At 36.3% G+C, this 19,469-nt stretch overlaps 1 long non-coding RNA gene across 1 annotated transcript in view; it reads left to right on the top strand.

The window, feature by feature from the left end:
• LOC132597309 (uncharacterized) overlaps nucleotides 1-19,469 on the top strand; it is a 370,081-nt gene that overhangs the window by 133,938 nt on the left and 216,674 nt on the right. The window lies entirely within an intron of this gene.

Here is a 19,469-nt window from a genome sequence, read left to right as displayed (position 1 = left end):
TTTCTAAGAGGCAGTGGAAAAGTTGAGTGAATTAGTTGCATCAGATGCATCAGATAAGGTGTTTAATATTGCCATTGGTATTGTTCTTCTCATCTGAATGGAGACATAAGGGCCAATGTAATTTAAGTGCATTTAGAATACCAGCTACACAGAAGACTTTCAGATATATTGAGTAGATGTGGAGCAAAGGTTCTCAGTCCTGGCTGCACATTAAAATCACCTGTGTAGCTTTTAATATGCACTAGTGCTGCAGCCGTACCTCTGTGTATTCTGACTTAATTGTTCTGGGATGGGGTCTCATGCAGACCTGTGTGTACCTCAGTGTATATTCAAATATACATACATATATATGGATATATGTATTCATATTTATATATCATTATTTCATTTAATATATATAATTATTTCATTATTTTATATAGAGTTGTAGCTCTCTTTTTCTGTCATATATATATATATTTATTTATATACACACACACATTTATACAGAAACAGTGATAGTTATTTCTTTGGATCAGAACTCTGAACCATTTGTGCTTAGGTTTATCATAAAAATTGCCACGTTTAATACTGCACATAATTTTGGTATGTGATAAGAACTTCTAGATTTCTGAGGTTATGAGATACAGTTTACAAAGCGTTTCTTAGTCTTGGTGTCCATAATGTTAGATAGCAATTTAAGAACTCTTAACAAGAGTATAGGTTTTTGTATATAAAATAATGAGATGTGTGTATATTATGCAGTCCAGATTACTGACTCAATATTTTAGTTTCCAACTGGATTGTTGGCATCAAGACAGACACAAAAAATCTGTTAAGAAGTTAAAATCAATGCCACAGCAGCAACTTAATTGGTTTACTGGCTCTAGGTAGATAAAATCGGCAAAAAAGATTTACAACCGTGTAACAGGAGAATCGTAACCTCTTATAAGATGATTTTTAGCCTATATATAGTTTAAGTTTACTGTTGCACTTATTCCTAATTAAATCATCTGAGGTCTGCCTTATTTTGAGTTTACTATTGTAGCAGCTCAGGTTGTGAGACGCTATCTTGTGGGGTAACAAGCTGGCTGACTTGGGATCCTCTGCCCCTAGTTCAGAGCTCCTCACATTACTCACGGCCCCTGCCAGCCTAAGACTTTCAGCTGAGTGTCTGTAACCAGGGTCTCAAAGAGCAAAGCCATGTTTCACATTTGGCATGATTCCTGAAGTATTGTTTCTTTCAGTTCCCTATACACCATGAGCCATGTTGTCCTTAACATAAAAACCAAACACAAAGTCCCGTTCTTTGTCCTCTTCGAGGGAATATTACATCTGATATTGTTTAACTGGCAAGTGACAAGGCTTAGTCAACTTGCAGAAAAACAACGTCAGGGATTTTGCTACAGGAAACAAAATACATATTGGCAGAAATTTAGCCCTGGGTACAGAGCAGCTTTAGTTCCTTCCACCTGCCATGCTGATTTTCTTCACACTTAACCAAAATCGTAAAGTGAATCCAGCTCAGAGCAGATGAAATATGGAAACAAGTGTGAAGAGAACAGGTCAAAGGGGCCCAGTGACTCAGAGATTAACCACTGGCGTCTTACTTCTGGGATTCAGGACATCATGAAAAGTTCCTTGTTGCAGTTCATAAACCCACCAAAGATTTAAGGCCCCCTGTCAGCATTCAGAGCATCACCTGAAGGAGGTTGAGCCATGACTGAGCCTAAAAATGAAATACATTTTTATGTCACTCTGGTTTACATGCTGGGGAACTAGGAACAGATCTTTATTCAAAGCCCTGTTGCACAGGCTTGTTTCCTTAAGATAATACAGTATTTTTTCATACCATAAATTCTAGTCTTTTCAGTAAAAAAAAAAAAAAGATTCTTAGAAAAATGCTCTATCTTCAAAGAAAATCACAGAAGACATGGGAATTTGGAATTTTGGACTTCCAGTGTTATCAGAATCTAGACAGATGTACCCTTTGACCAAATTATGCAGTGGTAATTTATATTTAATTATGTTAGGAATGCTGCTCTTTGAACAACTATATATCATTTTGTGTTCATGTTGAGAATTTTTTTTTTAATTCAGAGAAACAACTTGGCTTAAAGTATTGTGAGTTTTCAATTACTTGCTTATTCTTCTGTAAATCTTGTTATGCAAAATAGATCACTATTTGGAAATGAATAAACTTATAGAAAGTAGTTTGGGGCAGCGTTAATTGTAGATGAGTTGGATAAGAAGGTATGCTGAAAACACTTTAAAAAAGATAAGGTCGGTTGGAATTCCTTGGGCTTTTTGGAAACTCCTTATCCCTGCTCAGTTACCATTCTGTCTGGTGGCCTCCAACATTGTAATACTTCTAGCAGGTAATAATGTTCAGGATATCTGCTTGGCTTCAAGCTCTGTATAGTCCTCAAGATTGCATACCTCTCTGTAAGTCATAAATTGCTTCATATGCTGAGTGGACAGTACTGATGAGAAGATAGATCATTTATATTGAATGAGTATAAGTTATCACAGTTTGTGAGTAGAAATAGAATATAAGAATTCAGTGAATTCAGAAAAAAACATGTACAGGCCAATAAAATCTTGAGGCTAAACAGGCAAAATAAGAAAGGGGAAACTGTGGAATGTTTATATTTTTGCAATCACAAAAATAAAATGAGCCAAAAAGTAGTGAGAATTTAACTAGAGTTAGTCTCATTAACAGTGACAATACACATGTATAATCCCTGGTTATACTGCAAATAAGATGCCCACTTTTATGCTTATGAAATGGCCATGTAAATAAAACATACAAATTAAAGGAAGAATAATTGGAGTAATTGGAAAAAGTAATTGGTTAATTCCATTTGGGGGAAGACCTAGGAAGAAGGTGCGAGGGGTTTGTGCCATAGAAGAAGTTATCAGGACATATTGTCTTGGGCTCATGTGCTAGTAAGAGCTACTAGGTATGATACTTACCAACTGTTCTTCCTGTCGCCTTGGTCAAAGTTAATGTAATTAGTAAACCGTGTGCTTTCATTTCCTCATGGTTTCACCTGTTTCAAAAATTCATATCACTGAAGAAACTGGGGAAAAGGTTGAAACACATTCTCCTGGCTCAGCCATTGGAGTAATAGGGTTGCTTGTTAATTAAAATTTGCTCTTCTGATACTATGGACCTTATGATGACTGAGTTAGTGGGGACATCGTTAATAGAAGAGGAGGGCAGCACAATGAATTATTTTGAGAACATATCAAATAGACACAGGGGCCACCTTAATTGGGCTCCCACTAGGCAATCTGGGACAATTTGTTCTCAAAAAAGATAATGAGAGTATGGGACTATAACTCATTGAATAAAAAAGAAAAACTTTGAAACCCTACAGATATAAAGAAATGTTGGAGAGAATGGAAAGCTTTTTTTTCACAGTGAGATGCCAACTATTAACTGTAGAAGGAATGATTGAAACAGATAATGACCGTTGGATATTATCAGAGTGGTAGTTGATATCACTAGGAGTCATCAATAGATGCTAAATGATGGTTAGAAGTTTGCCGAGGATATTGGTGTAAGAATATTTCTCCACAAAATACTAATCAAATAAAAAGGGGGAAATAGTGACTTATAGTGGAGAAACCTGATAGGCACAAACTTAACTAAATGATGAGGGGCAAACTCAGCAATTGTGGGACAAAATCACAGCAGTGTGCTTCCTGATAAGACACGCCAAGAAGCAGATTGAGGTCATCCTATAGAATGGTGTCTGTCCTCTTTAACAGCATCTAGCCCATGAAAGACAGGGAAATATTTAGGCACTCTTCCAGATTGAGGGAGCCTGGTGTGACATGGCAGTTGAATGCAATCCATGTTCTTAAACAGATCCTGGACCAGACAGAAAAAGAGGCATTATTGGGACAGTTGATGAAATTTGAACTATGTCTGTGGATTGGATGGTAGACTAGAATCAACGATTCTTTCCTGATTGGGAGGATGGCATGGTGGTAATATGAGAAAGTTCTCCTTGTTTAAGGAACATAATAAAGATTTCTTGGATTTGAATTCTGGCTGGAATCTTTCATGCCAGTATAATATTGGACACATTAAAGAACCTCTCTTAAACCTCATCTTCCTTATCTGAAGAATTCTGATAGCGGAGTTATCGTGGAGATTAAATCAGACAGTGCGCGTGATGCTCTTTGCGTGTTGTACGTCATACAACCAAATATACTTGGCTTTCCTCCTCATCTCATTCTCTGACCCCTAATTCTCAGGACATTTGTCTCTCTCTCTCCCTTTAGACTCTGTGCTCTTCTCAGGCCAAGTGGCACTTCAGTTGTCTTTTTATATGCTGCGTGTCACACAGGTCTGGCACACATCGAAACCTCATCCATCTTATCAGAGTGCATTGTCTGATCACCAACTGATATGTTCCCTCAGGGAGAGCTGACGGGACATGATATGTTTGCAGAGTATGAATGCAAAATTACGCTGGACACTGTTTGAACTTTTGTCTTAAGTCTTGGTCCATTTAGAATCATAAGGGAAATATAGAAGAATAAGATTTTCTATATGCCGTCTACTGCCTGCCTTTCAGATCCCTGCCAAAAAATGTCACAAGGGCAGCCTTTCCTGACAAAGTTTGGCACTTTTGCCTCTGGTGTGGCTGGAAACTATCAGTGGAAAATGATCTTTTTAAAACTCTCTTATGCACTTTGTTTAAAGACATACGTTTTAGTTTAGAGAAAAGGATAAGAAGAAAAAAAAATAATGTGTGGCATCGGAGGATTTCTAGATCGCCTGAATCCTATTCTAATAACAAATTACTTCAGTGTGAAAGAAGCAGCCAGAAAATAAATCTCAGTTTAGTTGGATTTACTTAAAAGTTTAAAATGGAAATAAAGTAAACTAATGGAATGGTAACCTCCTCCATTCTGCTTTTGCACTCTGTTCCCAAGGAACGGACTAAAGGAACAGATAGAAAACTAGCCAAGCTACCCCATTATGATTTAGACCACAGGGCTTTTTCAAACCCCTCTTTTCAGTAGACCCCGCTATTATTGCTTGTGATTCAAATGATCTTAATTTAAATAAAACTATAATAAGCAATTTGATGTTATCTGAATTTTTGAATATATAAGAATCAAGTGAAACATTAAGAACATTTAAATCCTAATGTCAGAACTACTCTACATAAAAATAAACAAAATTGTGGGGTAGCAGTGGATTGCTTGGTGCTTCGATTGCTTTGCATTATTGTGGGAAAGCTATCCTGCATAAAATAAGCGCAAAGGGGTTTCATGTAAGTCCTCAACTTGAAATAAACCACTTCACCACCCACTGGCCAAAAGCAGATTACAAAATGCTGACACACTGAGCACTTGATAGCCTCTCTTTCTGCTATCGTGCAGATATGTTACTTCTGTTTTTAAGTGAGGAAAAGAAGTCTCAAAAGCAGTTGAGGTTTAGATTTAATTGGAAAAAAAATTTCTCTGGCAGAGTTTGCAGTTTTGAGGAGTCTCTCTAGATTAATTCTGCATGTATTTAGCACGCTCACATATTCTCTATTTTGTAGGGTTTGGGGAGGGGGAGGGGGGAAGACAGAGAGAAGGCTGCATCTTAATTTTTGCATAACATTCTTCAAGTCGAGAATTTACGTTTTTTGATTAATGTATGTAGAATGTATGTAGACTGTCATGATATCCAAGATGCTTTTTTAGTACTCTCTTAGGAGCCCATGTGGGTCATTTAGTAAAGAGAAATGAACACTTGGCTAGGAATTAAGGAACTTGTGTACCAGACCCAGCTTGGCCACTAAGGCACTTTGTGGGACTTACCTAGTCCTTAGACCTCCTTACGTAATCTCAATTTCCTTCTATAAGGAAAGGGAGTCCCTTAAGACCCATTGCCATACAAAGATTTAATATTCAATCTTTAACGACTTTTGTGTACCATTTCTTATTTTAATTCCCAGAGATACAGGGTATATTTTGGTGTATTTTCTTATTCTTTCATAATGAATTTACCATAATCTTTTGTAGTAGTTTGGTGTGGGTCTGCTCAGACAAAGTGAGAGCAACTTGAAAACAAAGGCCATGCCCTTTCGACTCTTGGATCCTTACAGGCTAACACAATAAAGAATCATGGTAGAGTAGACACAGCTCAGATTTTAAAGTCAGAGAGACCTGGGTTTAAATCCTAACATTAGTACTCTGGCATGGTTACAGAGGACACACTTAAAAAGTTTAATGACTAGACAACTTATAGAAGTGTGGGTAGAATGAAGGGAACCAGAGGATTCTGAGGAAACCGTTACTATTCATCAGGAAACCATTACTATCCTTAGACCAGGAGAAGTAAGAAAGGGAGTGGTTTTCCCAGAACCCTGGGAGAAATCAGGGCCCAGGGAGAAGGGATCCCCAGCAAGAGCTGGAATTGTAAAGAACTGCAGCAGTGGTCAGAACCCATTGTGAGTCAGGGGAGAGCAGAGGGAATAAATATGCACATTTCCTCTTCCCACCCATTGATCAGCTGGTGCCTTCCATTGGCTGAACCCAACCAGAAGCCAGAGGGCAAAGGAATGTGGGTGACGGAATCTGTAGAGTTTAGATTCTTAGGGTACGGGACAAAGCAAGGAAAGGTAGAGAATAGGTCTGTGTGGGAAAAAATGGAGTATAATAGCCTCCTAGCTTTTAAGTCATGGGGACATTTATAAATCACTGAGCCTGAGTTTACAGTAAAACATTGATGCTAATATCTCTCAAGACAGTATGATAATTAAAAAGAAAGCATATATGAAAGGGGCTACTTTGCAGAGATGCCTAATAAATACTATTTCCATCCACTTTTTGAATCAGTGGACAAACAAATGAGTAACATGGGGCAGACTAACTTTTGTGCCTGTGAGTCTGGCAAAATGGATCTGTTAGTATACACATACACCATGGTGTGCTAGATAATCGTATTTCCACAGCATTCTCTGAACAGAGAATGCACTGGTCTTCTATAGGAATAACTTGAAACTCATGGCACAGAGGTATTCTCAGCATGACTTGTGATAACACAGACTGCTCTGTTGCATTTTGCTGTCTGGTTGGACTGTTTATACGCTGTGACTTGCCTAAGGACTACTTGCTGTGTGAGGGGTCTACCTTTTTTTTTCAAGCCTTCTTATTAATTGCTAAACACTTGAACACTCACTAACAAAAGAAAGAAAAAGTGTCATGATCAGGATGGGAATTGCCACCTAATTAAAAGGGATAGCTGTATAGAGCAGGGAGAAGATATTGAACAACATCTCAAAGAAATCTGCTGGTCCTACTGATGGAGGAAAGTACCTGGAAATAAGATTTATAGGAGCATCAACTTCATCTAAGGAGAATCGTTCAATAAGCATTTCTCAGCTATCTGGCTGGTTAGTAATTCCAGTAATGCCTCATGAAATCCTTCGTTTTTAAGTTTTTATTAATTGAAAAATAAAAGTGTTACAACAATAAACATTTTAAATGAGCAACTGTAAAAAAAAAATTCTCTACAGAATCAATTCCAGCCATTTCATAGGGAGGCTTAGCGTTAGGGAATCTTTTATTCTATTTATACACTGCATGAAAAAGCACACTTCCAATGTATACGTTTATTTTGATTTACTTTCCATATCTTGAAACAATTACCACCTTTTAAAAATAATTCAGTTATCTAAACTAGGGTTTCTCAACCTTGAGATACTGACAGTTTAGACAAGATAATTATTCTTGTGGGGGCTGTCCTACACGTTGTAGGATAATTTAGCAGTACCTCCAGTCTCTTCTCACTAAATGCTAACAGTACCCCTCCCCCAGGTGTAACAACCAAAAATCTCTCCTGACATTGCCAAATATTCCCTGGAAGCAAAAAATTCCCCCTTGAGAACCACTGATCTAGGCTGCCCTATTACTAAATGAGTTCAATGTCCATTTATTCAGGGTGCTTTCCATGCCCATCAACAGATGATTGGATTAAGAAGATGTGGTGTGTATGTGTGTGTGTTGTGTGTGTGTGTATTCTCTATATATATATATAGAGAGAGAGAGAGAATACACACACACACAATGGAATATTACTTTGCCATAAAAAAGAATAAAATTCTATTTGCAGCAACATGAATGGGCCTAGAGAATATTATGCTTAGTGAAATAAGTCTGACAGAGAAAGACAAATAGTGTATGATATCACGTTTATGTGGAATCTAAAAAATAATAATGAACATATGTGCAAAGCAGAAACACTCACAGGTACAGAAAACAAACTTGTAGTTACCAAAGAGAGACGGAAGCGGGGAGGGACAAATTAGGGTATGAGATTAACAGATACAAACTACAATATATAAAATAGATAAGCAACCAGGGTATACTTTACAGCACAGGGAATTATACCCATTATCTTGTAATAACCTATAATGGAGTATAATGTGCAAAAATACTTAAGCACTATGCTGTACACCTGAAACTAACACAATATTGTAAATCAACTATATACTTCAATAAAAAAATGCTTTCCATTAATTATAGGAAAGAAACAGTGTATTTTATAAAGTTTTTATGTTAATGTCTCTATGACCATTAGTTTGGGAACTAACAAGAAAGGAAGCATGATTTAAGTCCTAGTGCCAGGGGTGTTAATATCAGTATAATTTTGTGTTCAGGGCCCAGCAGGGAGGGTGAAGGTGTAATCTGTGCTTCTAAGTATAATTTTGACTATGACGATGATTACCTAACTTTAGATTTCTTTCCAAAATGGAGTAGAAAGATTTCTCCACATCATTATGATATGGATTAAGTTGATTTTTGTTATTTTGATTATTCCACCTACAATTAGAATTAAAGATATTATGTTGGAAGTTGACTGCTGCTCGGGCAAGATCTTACAGGATGACATCAGCTATGGAGTGACATGATATATAAGTGTCTTGAGCATTTCAAACCCAGGTATTCAGGGTGTGTTGATCACTCAGAGTTAAGTAGATTCAGAAGATTGCCTTATACTAACCAAGTCCTGATGAGACTGGTAGATAAACCAAAGAGCCCATTTTAAAATTTATAACACATACATTTATAAGATTATCTATAAACATTGAACAGTACTACCACAGTGCTCAGCTTTATAGCTTCCACTTGGTTACCTTCTTGAGTGTCAGTAAGAAATGAACATGGACAGGCAGATGACTTCTGATGGTCCTTTGCTGGCCAAGGAATCAGAGCAAGAACAGTGAGATGAGCAATTGATGGCATCAGTTTACAACTATTTTGTGGGTTTTACCTTCAGATAGTGCCTGATTCTCTCCAGTTTTCTGGATTCATCACCTGTTCCCCTTGCAAGTGCTGGATTACAACAGACACACTTGGGGTCCATGACTTTCTCTTTTTTCTGCATACCGTGCACAACAATAAACACATTCCATCTTCACATATAACATCTTTGTTTCAGATACACACACCATGATTCGAATCTCTAGTCCCGCTCTTCCAGCTTCGGGCCTGGACGATACTCTTTTGAGATGCCTTCCATGGATATCTGACTTCATTCCTTGTGTGGCTAGTTTATTAAAGTCATAGGGTTATGGGGGAGACCGCTCTTATTCCAGAGTTCAACTTCCAGTATTACATAGTAAAGATAAAGAAATAATAGATAATATTAGAGTAAAATATTAGCCTTTTTGTTACCAATACCATTTTTGAAGAAAATGAAGTCTAAGAAATATATGCATGTCACTTAATAATAATTAAATACATCAACTCACTTTAAGTTAATAAATTGAATAACATTGTAATACAAAGGAATATATTAAATGCAGACTTTGTGACTTATGGGTGGTTTTTTTTTTTTTTTGCAGTATGTGGGCCTCGCTGTGGCCCCTCCCGCTGCGGAGCACAGGCTCCGGACACGCAGGTTCAGCGGCCATGGCTCACGGGCCCAGCCGCTCTGCGGCATGTGGGACCCTCCCGGACTGGGGCGCGAACCCGTGTCCCCTGCATCGGCAGGTGGACTCTCAACCACTGTGCCACCAGGGAAGCCCAAGGGTGGTTTTTTTAATAGAACATTTTAGGGATTGCTATTTTGACTTTTTAAAAGTGAGCATTATAAACAAGTTGGTTCTACAGTGCAATTTCATACTAATACATATTTATTTATATTATATTTATAACATACGTTTGATATATACTTAGGAAAATTTCCTGTTTTCCCCCTTAAAAAGATACAAAATTCTATTTCTTTTACAGATTTGAAAATGTTTCATAGCGATCAGAATCATTTTCAGAGTGCTGTTAAATTCTATTTCTGATTACTTGCTTTTGTCTCTAATACCATTAATAGCTTCATGATGCAACACAGCTCTAGACCGTCACCTGCAGCTTATTACAAACCCGTTAAAGAGGACCCGTTCCATGGTTAACCTTCTCTTTCAGTGAAGATTGACTCTGTTAGGTAAATTCTCTATCACTCTGTTTTTTGGGATTTTTTTTGGTCAAGTGTCAGAGGACTCATTTTGCAAAAGAATATATTCACTAGTTTTTCTTCAATGTAATAATTCATTAACATGCAGATATTCAGCACATAAGCTACTGGTCCAGTACAAATTGTTTATTAATGTGAGCCCATGGATTTGTAATCCTTATTGAAGAGCATTGCCAAAGAAAAAGAGACGTAGGCCCCTAATCTCCTTTTTCATCTGTCTATGACTTAATGTTCTTTGCTACTATGATACTAAATTCCTCAACAAATACACTGTAGATTTGAAACAGAAACGTTAGAGCTAAATGTCTCATTCCTCATCAAATGGACTAGCCAGGTAGAAACAGGTGGGATGACCTACTTTACATTTTGCATGGGTGGAAAGACTTTTTCTTGTCTCAGGGATTTGTATTCCCAAAATTGGATACAGTTTAAAATAGGAAAAGTGTGAGCTTATTAGCACAGTAATACCCTCTAAATTCTCACTCCCTAGTGAAGGTAGAAAAGTGCTAATTAATCAATTGCTCAATTAGGAGAGGCTCTTAAGAGCACGTTTGTCCTGGAAAAATATAAGCAGCTGATGATCTACCTTAAAAAATAAGCATCTTAAAGGAATTATGTTCAAGTGGCATATTTGGGGTACAATTCTCCAGATAAAATTGTATTTATGACTGAGAGATTTACTCACTTGAAGTCTTCAGTTTTGAAGATGAACCTTTTCCAATTAGGCAATATTATACATCAAAAAAAAGAACATAGAGTTTATGCTTATTTATTCATGAATTTTAGTAATTATTTATTGAGTGTCTATGTACCTTCATAAAATTTTGTGAGGATTTGATAATACATGTAAAGTGCTTAGATACTGTGATATAAGAGAAAGTCACACATATCTAAACAAGTATTGTTATCTAAGAAATACATAACTTCCATTCCACAAGTGTAATAATCACTACATCCACATATTTTTTGTGACCTTATTAACATGCAGGGTGTGTGCTAGGGATGGAGGATAGAGTGACCTTGATCACAGAGTGCAAGATGGGAAGTGCATAGGAAGTGAGGCTGCACAGATAGCAAATGACAAATCATCAAAGACCTGGGGGGTCATGTGTAGAAATTTAAACTTCATCAGGGGAAACAGTAAACTTTTAAAATTATGGATTAATATGATCAGCCCTGGTTTTTAGAATAAGTTATGAGATCAGTGTGAAGGAACAAGAAGAACAAGACCAAACACAGAGACAATAGATATCAGCAAATCCTCAGTAAAGAACCTGAAGCCTTAAATTAGAACACTAGAACTCCCATTCACTAGTTGTGTTATCTCATGAATAGTGCACCTCCCCTAATTGCGGTTTTCTAATCTATGAAAGGCTATAACAAGAAATATCTATTCCACGGAAATGAATTCAAGCTTACTGGGCCCCTTTGGGTGCAGTGGTCAATCTCGTGGCTGAACAGGCAGCCCCCGGTACAGCTAGATGGAGGGGCCCAGGGCACCTGCCCATGCCCTGTGTCCTTTCCTTTGTTCTAATACCCTTCCTCTGGCTCATTACCATGCTTTCTTCAACCTGAATCCTGCCCCTCTTTCTAGCCATTTTGCAAAGAGCCTGGTTAGACTGTACGTTGGCTTTTAATCTTCGTGGTTTTTTCTTTTGAATCACTTTCCATCTCCTGATTGGTGACCACCCCTTTAGCCTGCTGTGTCCTGAGAGCCAGCCCAGTTCTTCAGAGTCCCTGTCTTGATCTGTTTTTCTGAGAGTCTGGAAACAATAAAAACTAAATTAATAATTTAATGTTATTTTTAATTAAAGTTATATTACAATGTCCAGAAGAACAAAGTAAACAGAAGTTAGAGATTTTCCCCTGACTTCATTAAAGTGATGCTAATAAATGTCATGCAACCAACATCAGCCAGTTGCCCAAATGAATTACTTAAAATAACAGGATCAAATGACGATTTTTTCACAGTCATAACTTTTTGTAATACTCCTTAGAGTTTTATTAGAACTAATTAAGTATCTTGACTTGAATATCTTACTTGCCATCTCCTTTTTTCCCTTTGATATTAAGTCAGTTGGTTACCAACCAGGTTAGCTACAATATAACTCATAATCAATAAAATAATTGAGTACTTGCCATATGTCTGGTGTCACAAGTAAATGTTTTATCCCCACTCCTGTTGTTTCCTTTCAATAGGAGGAGCTGAATCAGTGTAATATACCTGGGTTTTCTCCACCTCTTTACTTATGTCACCCTCAGCACTAAAGCACATTAGTGGTAACCCTATATTGAAATTGGTAGGAATCTCCAATACTAAATGGTTTTTAAGATTAATGACCTAGCATCAAGTACATGTGAAATATGAAGAAAATGTGTCAAATCGAGATCAAACCCAAATACAAAAGCAAAGAGAAGTAAATAGACATTAGCTCAGCAGGAAAATAACCCTTTGGCAAATATCAATTCCCACTCTGGAATAACTGTGAACGTCTCCAGTGATGCCATGTGTGCTCCTGACATGAAGCAAGAGGTTCCTCTGCCTGGGACAAATGACAGGAAAGGATCATGAGCTACTGTGACAGGTTCAGCTACATCTCCTGAGATCCTGATGTAGGCACAGCACTGTGCTCTTGCTAAGGATACAAAAAAAATAGTTACTACTTATGTTTGAGTAGTTACTACTACTCATGTTTGCTAAGGATAGTAGTATAGTTACTACTCATGTTTGCTAAGGATACAAAAAAAAATAGTTACTACTCATGTTTTTAAATACTTACAAGAAGAAAAAAATTTGAAGTCCCGATAAGTTTTTTCCCATTTTTCTACTCTTCTTTTGTATATGGTATTATAAATAATAGAAAATAACATCTACACATGAGTAGAGATGGAGAAACTTACCTAGCAAGGAGCAAGCCTTTAGACCTGTAAACAAAAGAAATATATTTTTTTTAGTTAATAATACATTTCTTCCTAATCATTTCCCAACATTTTCACTAGTTTTTTGTCACGTATGTAAAAGACCAATCTTCACTCCCATCTACAATGAACTCAAATCTTTGATTTTCAAGATAATACACCAAAACCAATACATACACTAAAGGTAAATTATATCTTTTTGTGAGTTATACAGTATTTGTATGTTTGTTCATAGAGTCCAGGAAATAAAAATGGCATAAAGATGGTGTAGAAAATAATTTTATGAATATTAAAGTTAGATTTAAAAATGAAATATTAAGCAACAACTTTGGTCATTTGGTCCATTTGAACTACACATGAGGCTAAATAATCACTAACTATGATTACAGACCACTAGGGCAGAGAGTGAAAGGTGGTTGGCTATGGATAAGGCATGCCACGTGGCTGACAGTACAGGTTTCTGCTCCTTTAAGCTTCTAAGAGCAAGGTTGGTCTCCTAACCCGGATGGAGCTGAGCTTGTATGTGGAGACGAAGTGATGCCATCTGTGAGGATTAGAGGGAAATAGGGACATGAACTAGCGAAGATATTACAAATACCTTGAACGACTTTTTGGCATAGCCTCCTGCTATCAGATTGCTCATACAGCATGAGTGCCTTAAAAACTGCAGACGTTCCATCACAAGAGCCAACACTTTTTATTGGGAAGATATAGGATAGTGCAGTGATTCTCATACTTAGAATGACCTGGGGAGCCTTAAAAAAAATGCCAAATTTCAGATCCCAAGAGATTGTGATTTCATTGGTCAGGGATCAGGCCCAGGAATTGGTAGTTTTAAGCTTCCCTAGAGATTCAAATGTGCAGTCAAAGTTGGCAAGCCTCAGGCTGCTGGTTACAAGATGTAGAGTCATACTCACTAGGTTCAATATATCCCTGCGTAGCCTCTTTCTAGCTGTATAACCTTGGGAAGGTCACTTAAGTGGTATTCGTCTGTACTACTCTCTTCCTGTCTGCAGTGTAGATAAAATAGTACCTATCCAAGGACGGATCTAAAGTTTGTAAAGTCTGAATCTTATTCAATTTTGAGAACTCTCTTTAATTGAAAAATGACATAAAATTATTAATGTAAACTTAGGTACAGAAGTAAATTTTTGTTTAGAATGTAAAAGACCTCCCTACAAACTGCTCATTCTTCAAAGCTGACAAATTCAGAACACTAACATAAAATTTGTATTAATTGCCTAGCAGTCCTATATATTTTCTCTTTTTCTTTTGTCTTCATATGTCTTTGATCATCTCTTCACATGACAATGATCTTGCAATGTCATTTTCTATAGAGAGATTATTAAAAATCTCATTTATTCTATAGCATGATTCATGAATTTTTTTATTATTGATAGCTTGGAAAAGTTTCTTATACCATCATAACTTTTTTGTTAATGATAGGTAAATATTTAGGATTGTTGTCCTAACTGGGAATAACTTCCTTCAAAGTTCTTTCATATAAGAGATGTAAGAGTTCAGGATATTTGAAGTTTTCATATGTAGTAACTATTTTTTTTAAAAAAACCTCTTTGAATAGATTATTATTTTTAACTGGTTTTCTGATTTTTATATTATCTTTGTCGATATCAGTATTTTATGCAGCAATTACCAGCACCAGTATAGATGTGATTAGGGAAGGTCGTTTAAAGCTAAGGAAGAAAGAGCAAAGATGTTGTCTGGCAAATGTAGGGAGTTGGATTTGCACAGTGTAGTGTTCAGCTAGTGCAACAGTGAGCAACAGGCTGAATAAAGTGTGTGGAGCCAGGATGGAGGTGAGAAGAGTGTCTATTGTTGACAAGTGCCTTAGGAGAGAAAACCTGCCTTTGGGTTAAGGAGTCAAAGGCCTGTGAATGGATCACCAAATGTATGAAAGGTAATAAAGTACAGAAATAAGATTATTAGCATCCTGAGTCAGACAGGCTTGAATCTTAGCTTGTGAATCCTTGCTAAAAATAACTCCACATAGAAGTGACTGTGAACCGCAGAAGTATATTCAACAGAGCCCAAATATACCATCCAAACTTGTCCTTAGCCAGATCCCCAAAATGTACAATGGAGCAAAAGTTTGGGGGGGGAAGCAATTTTATTAAATTAATATGTTCATTTACTAAATTAATTTAGTAAAATAATATGTATTTTATAGTTTTATATAATGCATATACATAGTTAATTAAGTAAATTAATTATTATACATATTTTATTATATAAATACAACCCCCAAAGTTCTACTTTATCTTAAGTATATTTACTACTTAATACATTCCCCTAAAGTTTTATGTATTTAAATTGTGAAAGAAAAAAATTCCTTTTTGTCTTCTCATTGGAAAAAGGAAATCAGCTTTTTTCAGGTTCATGCTATGTTTGAGCTTATGGAATAGATCTATACCTATCACAAGGATGCCATATAGAGAACAATCCTGTGATTCTGTAATTTTTGCATACATTTGCAATGATGTTTTTGCCTTCCAATATACATCATTTGGGCATTTGATCTATCTGTACATGATTAAATTGGACATGATAGAGGAAATCTTATAGCTTAAATAGGAGAAAAGTTCTATATAATGGCTGATAAGACTTCTATCCTCTTGGATCAAAAGGAAAAATGTACCTTTCTCTAAATGTTTCCTAAAATAGAATATTAGTTGAGTATTTGTCAGCTTGATAGATAGACATCACTCTCAGTGTAAAACCTTTGCTTTGTTATTATGTTTACGCTCCCATTTTAAATATATTGACTATTATCAATTGAGGCAGTATTTTTGGGCAACATTAACAAAGCAAATAAATAAGACGAGGTACCTCCACTCATTACCGTAGAAACAAGAACATAAATAAATGTTAAATATTTTCTTTCACAAATTTACACACATGTATTAGAGTAATTCATCCATAGTCTTTCAAACTCCCTTGATCCTAGGAAGAAAAAGTGGGTTTTTTTCCTCTTTGTTTTTGTAACTTATTCAGTGCCAAGTTTAGCAGCTCATCCAAACTGTGAAACCATACTTGAAGTCCAAAAGTGTCATAAGAAATGGGATCAAATTAAGAACATGATGGGAAGCAGGATCCTTAGATGAAATCAGAAAGGTTAAGAGTCCATTTCATTGTTTAAACTTGAAAGATGTGCTATCTAATTCTCATTTGAGACTTCCTGAATTGTTGGTAGGGAGATTATTTTCATTATCACGATGCTTTAAGGATATAATTAATATAATTATTTCCTTATATAAGTATTGAAACAGGAAAGTTTCTATGTCTTTCAAAACCTTTCAAAATACAGAAGCATTTTCATTCCACTTGATCAATGATCAGTCAGGTACAGAGAAGAATAAAGGATTGCTAAATAGCAGTTTACTTTTTAAAAAGCTGTGTAATTAACTCTCAAAAATAAGGCATCAAGCTCTCTGTGGTACTTTCTCATTTTTCTTTTTCCATGTCTGTCCAGAGAGCACTCTGTGAATAAAATTTTCTAAAAGGAGGAAGACCTTTTCATCATATGTTTTAGAGGCAATGTGGAAAGAATAAGAAAAAAGTTTAAGGAGGCAGCTTTCCATGTGTCAGTGAAACTGCTTCATGAGACTTTCCAAAAATTAAGATGAAGCTATATAAATGCACTAAGAACATATTAGTCACTTTTCCTTCTCTTCACCCCCTTTTAAAGAACTGAGATTGCAAAGAAAATTTCATCATGTAATTTAGTCTTTCTTGAACCCTAGATTTACCATTTTTCCCTATCTCTGAGGCTCTTATTGTTCTTTAATGCATATTAACTCTAAATCTCCCTCCACACACACACAGCGTGTAATGCAAAGGAAGGGCAAATAGAGCTAAAACAATAACAATTAAATGGTGTTGAAAAAAACCTTTTCTTTTTGCAAGAATAAGCGATTTCGAGTTCAGGGCAGAGTGACAGTACAAAGTGCAGCAGACAATCTATGAGACAGTGATGCGAATGCCAATTATAATGTGATTTAGAATCCAGAAAGTGGATTGTATCAAAAGTTTGAAGAGAACTTTGGACTGATGATGTGATGCCTGCTAAAAACACCTGTGTGAATTCTACTTCATTTCAAATCTGTTCTAGATTGAAGGCGTTGTACAGTATGCGTCCATGTCAGCCTTTTCTTGTCTTTGCTCTGGGCTTCTCCTCCACGTCTTTCCTCACTTACTCCCACCTCTAACGTTCTTTCCATCTCTTGGCCCCATTAAAATTCCACCAGTCTTTCACAGAGGCTTTCTTGATTTTCCCTGTTTGTTTATAATCATGATTTCTTTTGAAACTTCATGGTATTTTGCCCTTTGCCTACATAGATCTAATGCATGGTATAGCTCTACTAACCACAGAGCTGTAAATCTGATGACTCTCCAACCAGATGCAGACCTTGAGGGCAAGGTTGGATCATCACCATATTTTTGCTGCTAGCATCTTGCCTTGTATGTGCTCAGCAACAGGGTGTTTAAGTGAATGGATTTCCCAAAGCTAAGATAATTCAGCTGTGCTCATAAGCACCTATTCTGTCATTATGTAGGAGAAACATATTTGTCAGAGTACTTGCTAGTGTTAGAATACTTATAGTTCATATTTACTCTAGTTCAAAGAAGCAGTTGTACATGGAAGTAATTGGAATGGATAAAGGTGGGAATGGTGGGGAAGAAGAAATTGACAAACGGGAGAGAGGGATCTAACTGATGGATGTGTAGGTAAGTCATGCTAGGAAAACAAGTTATAAGAGAAAAGGTGACCACTTCATTTCCCATATCTTTCCTTTTTATGTTGGCTAAACTTTCCCTGTGATTCAGGAAAGTGTTTCCTGAGTATCTGGATCTCAGAAATCATAATTCTTTGGAGAGCTTCAGACATATGGCTCTCAGCAGATTCAGTATCCTGGAATCAGTAGGTTAATTAGTGATCACCTGTTATTAAGGCTTATCAAATATGGCAGCTGATATATCTGAGATTTTACTAATTCTAAACATTCTTAAAAATTTTGCATTTACTCTGCACGTAGAACTATGTTGCTAAGATAGAAGTATATCTATGATCTCTGTCTCTAATGAACTTGCAGTTTGGGGGGCATCAAAGAGTTAAATAGCAACAAGAACCAGTGAATAGTCAAGTGCAAATGAATTATGTAGTAAAACATGTTGTAAATTTGTCTAATTTTAAGTGATCAAAAATATGAGATTATATAACCCAACTCTCTCTTTTTGCAGAAGCAAATGTAAGATATGCAGGATGACATGTCCACATAACTAATGACAGAGTCAAACTAGACCCAGATATCCCGAGAGGGTAAAGTTATCATGGGCTATGTTGGTCAGGAAGATTTCATGGTGGAAGTGGAATTCCAGCACAGCCTGGAAGTGGGTAGGAATGGGGCAGTTATAGACGAAGCAATACAAAATGGGAAATGGAAGGATATGATCAGGGAAGAGTATGAATAACTTGTGGATCAGAACAAGAGTTTGTGTTTAATAGCAGAATGTGATATATTTGGAAATTTAAAAAATTTTACTATAGGGTTAGAATTTTTTCCAAGAATATTTTTTTTGAAAATTGACCAAAATAACATGATTAAAGTCATATACTTCTTGAAAAAAAAATCTATCTAAAAGTTTGGGGGATAGTTAAGAGAGGGAAGAGAAGAGGAAAAGGTAGAATAGTTAAAAAAGATCATAACCTGGCATGGAAGGTGAGGATATGTACAAATGGAAATGAAGGGAATAATTAAGAAAATAAATACTCAGGAAAAATTAGCAAAAGATTTAGAATGCTTATAAAGCAGATTGCCAGCCCTAGAATACATGGAAGGCAAATCAGGATGCAGCTTTTTTTTTCCTTTGAGTAAATGGAGGAGGAGCAGATAGGTGGTGGGTAAGAATAGTTTCTGGTGAGTTTTCAGGGATCCACTGACTCCCAAGTTGAAATGCCTTGTAGGCAATTAGAAATGTGATACTGGAGTTCATGATAGCGGTCAAGATTAAAGAAATATACTGGGAATTATACAAATAGAGGTGATAATTGAAACCATGAGACCTG

The sequence above is a fragment of the Globicephala melas genome, chromosome 5 (assembly GCF_963455315.2).
Source record: "Globicephala melas chromosome 5, mGloMel1.2, whole genome shotgun sequence".
Classification (NCBI taxonomy): Eukaryota; Metazoa; Chordata; class Mammalia; order Artiodactyla; family Delphinidae; genus Globicephala; species Globicephala melas.
Note: the sequence above shows the minus strand (reverse complement) of the source record. Positions and strands in the feature narration are given on the sequence as shown.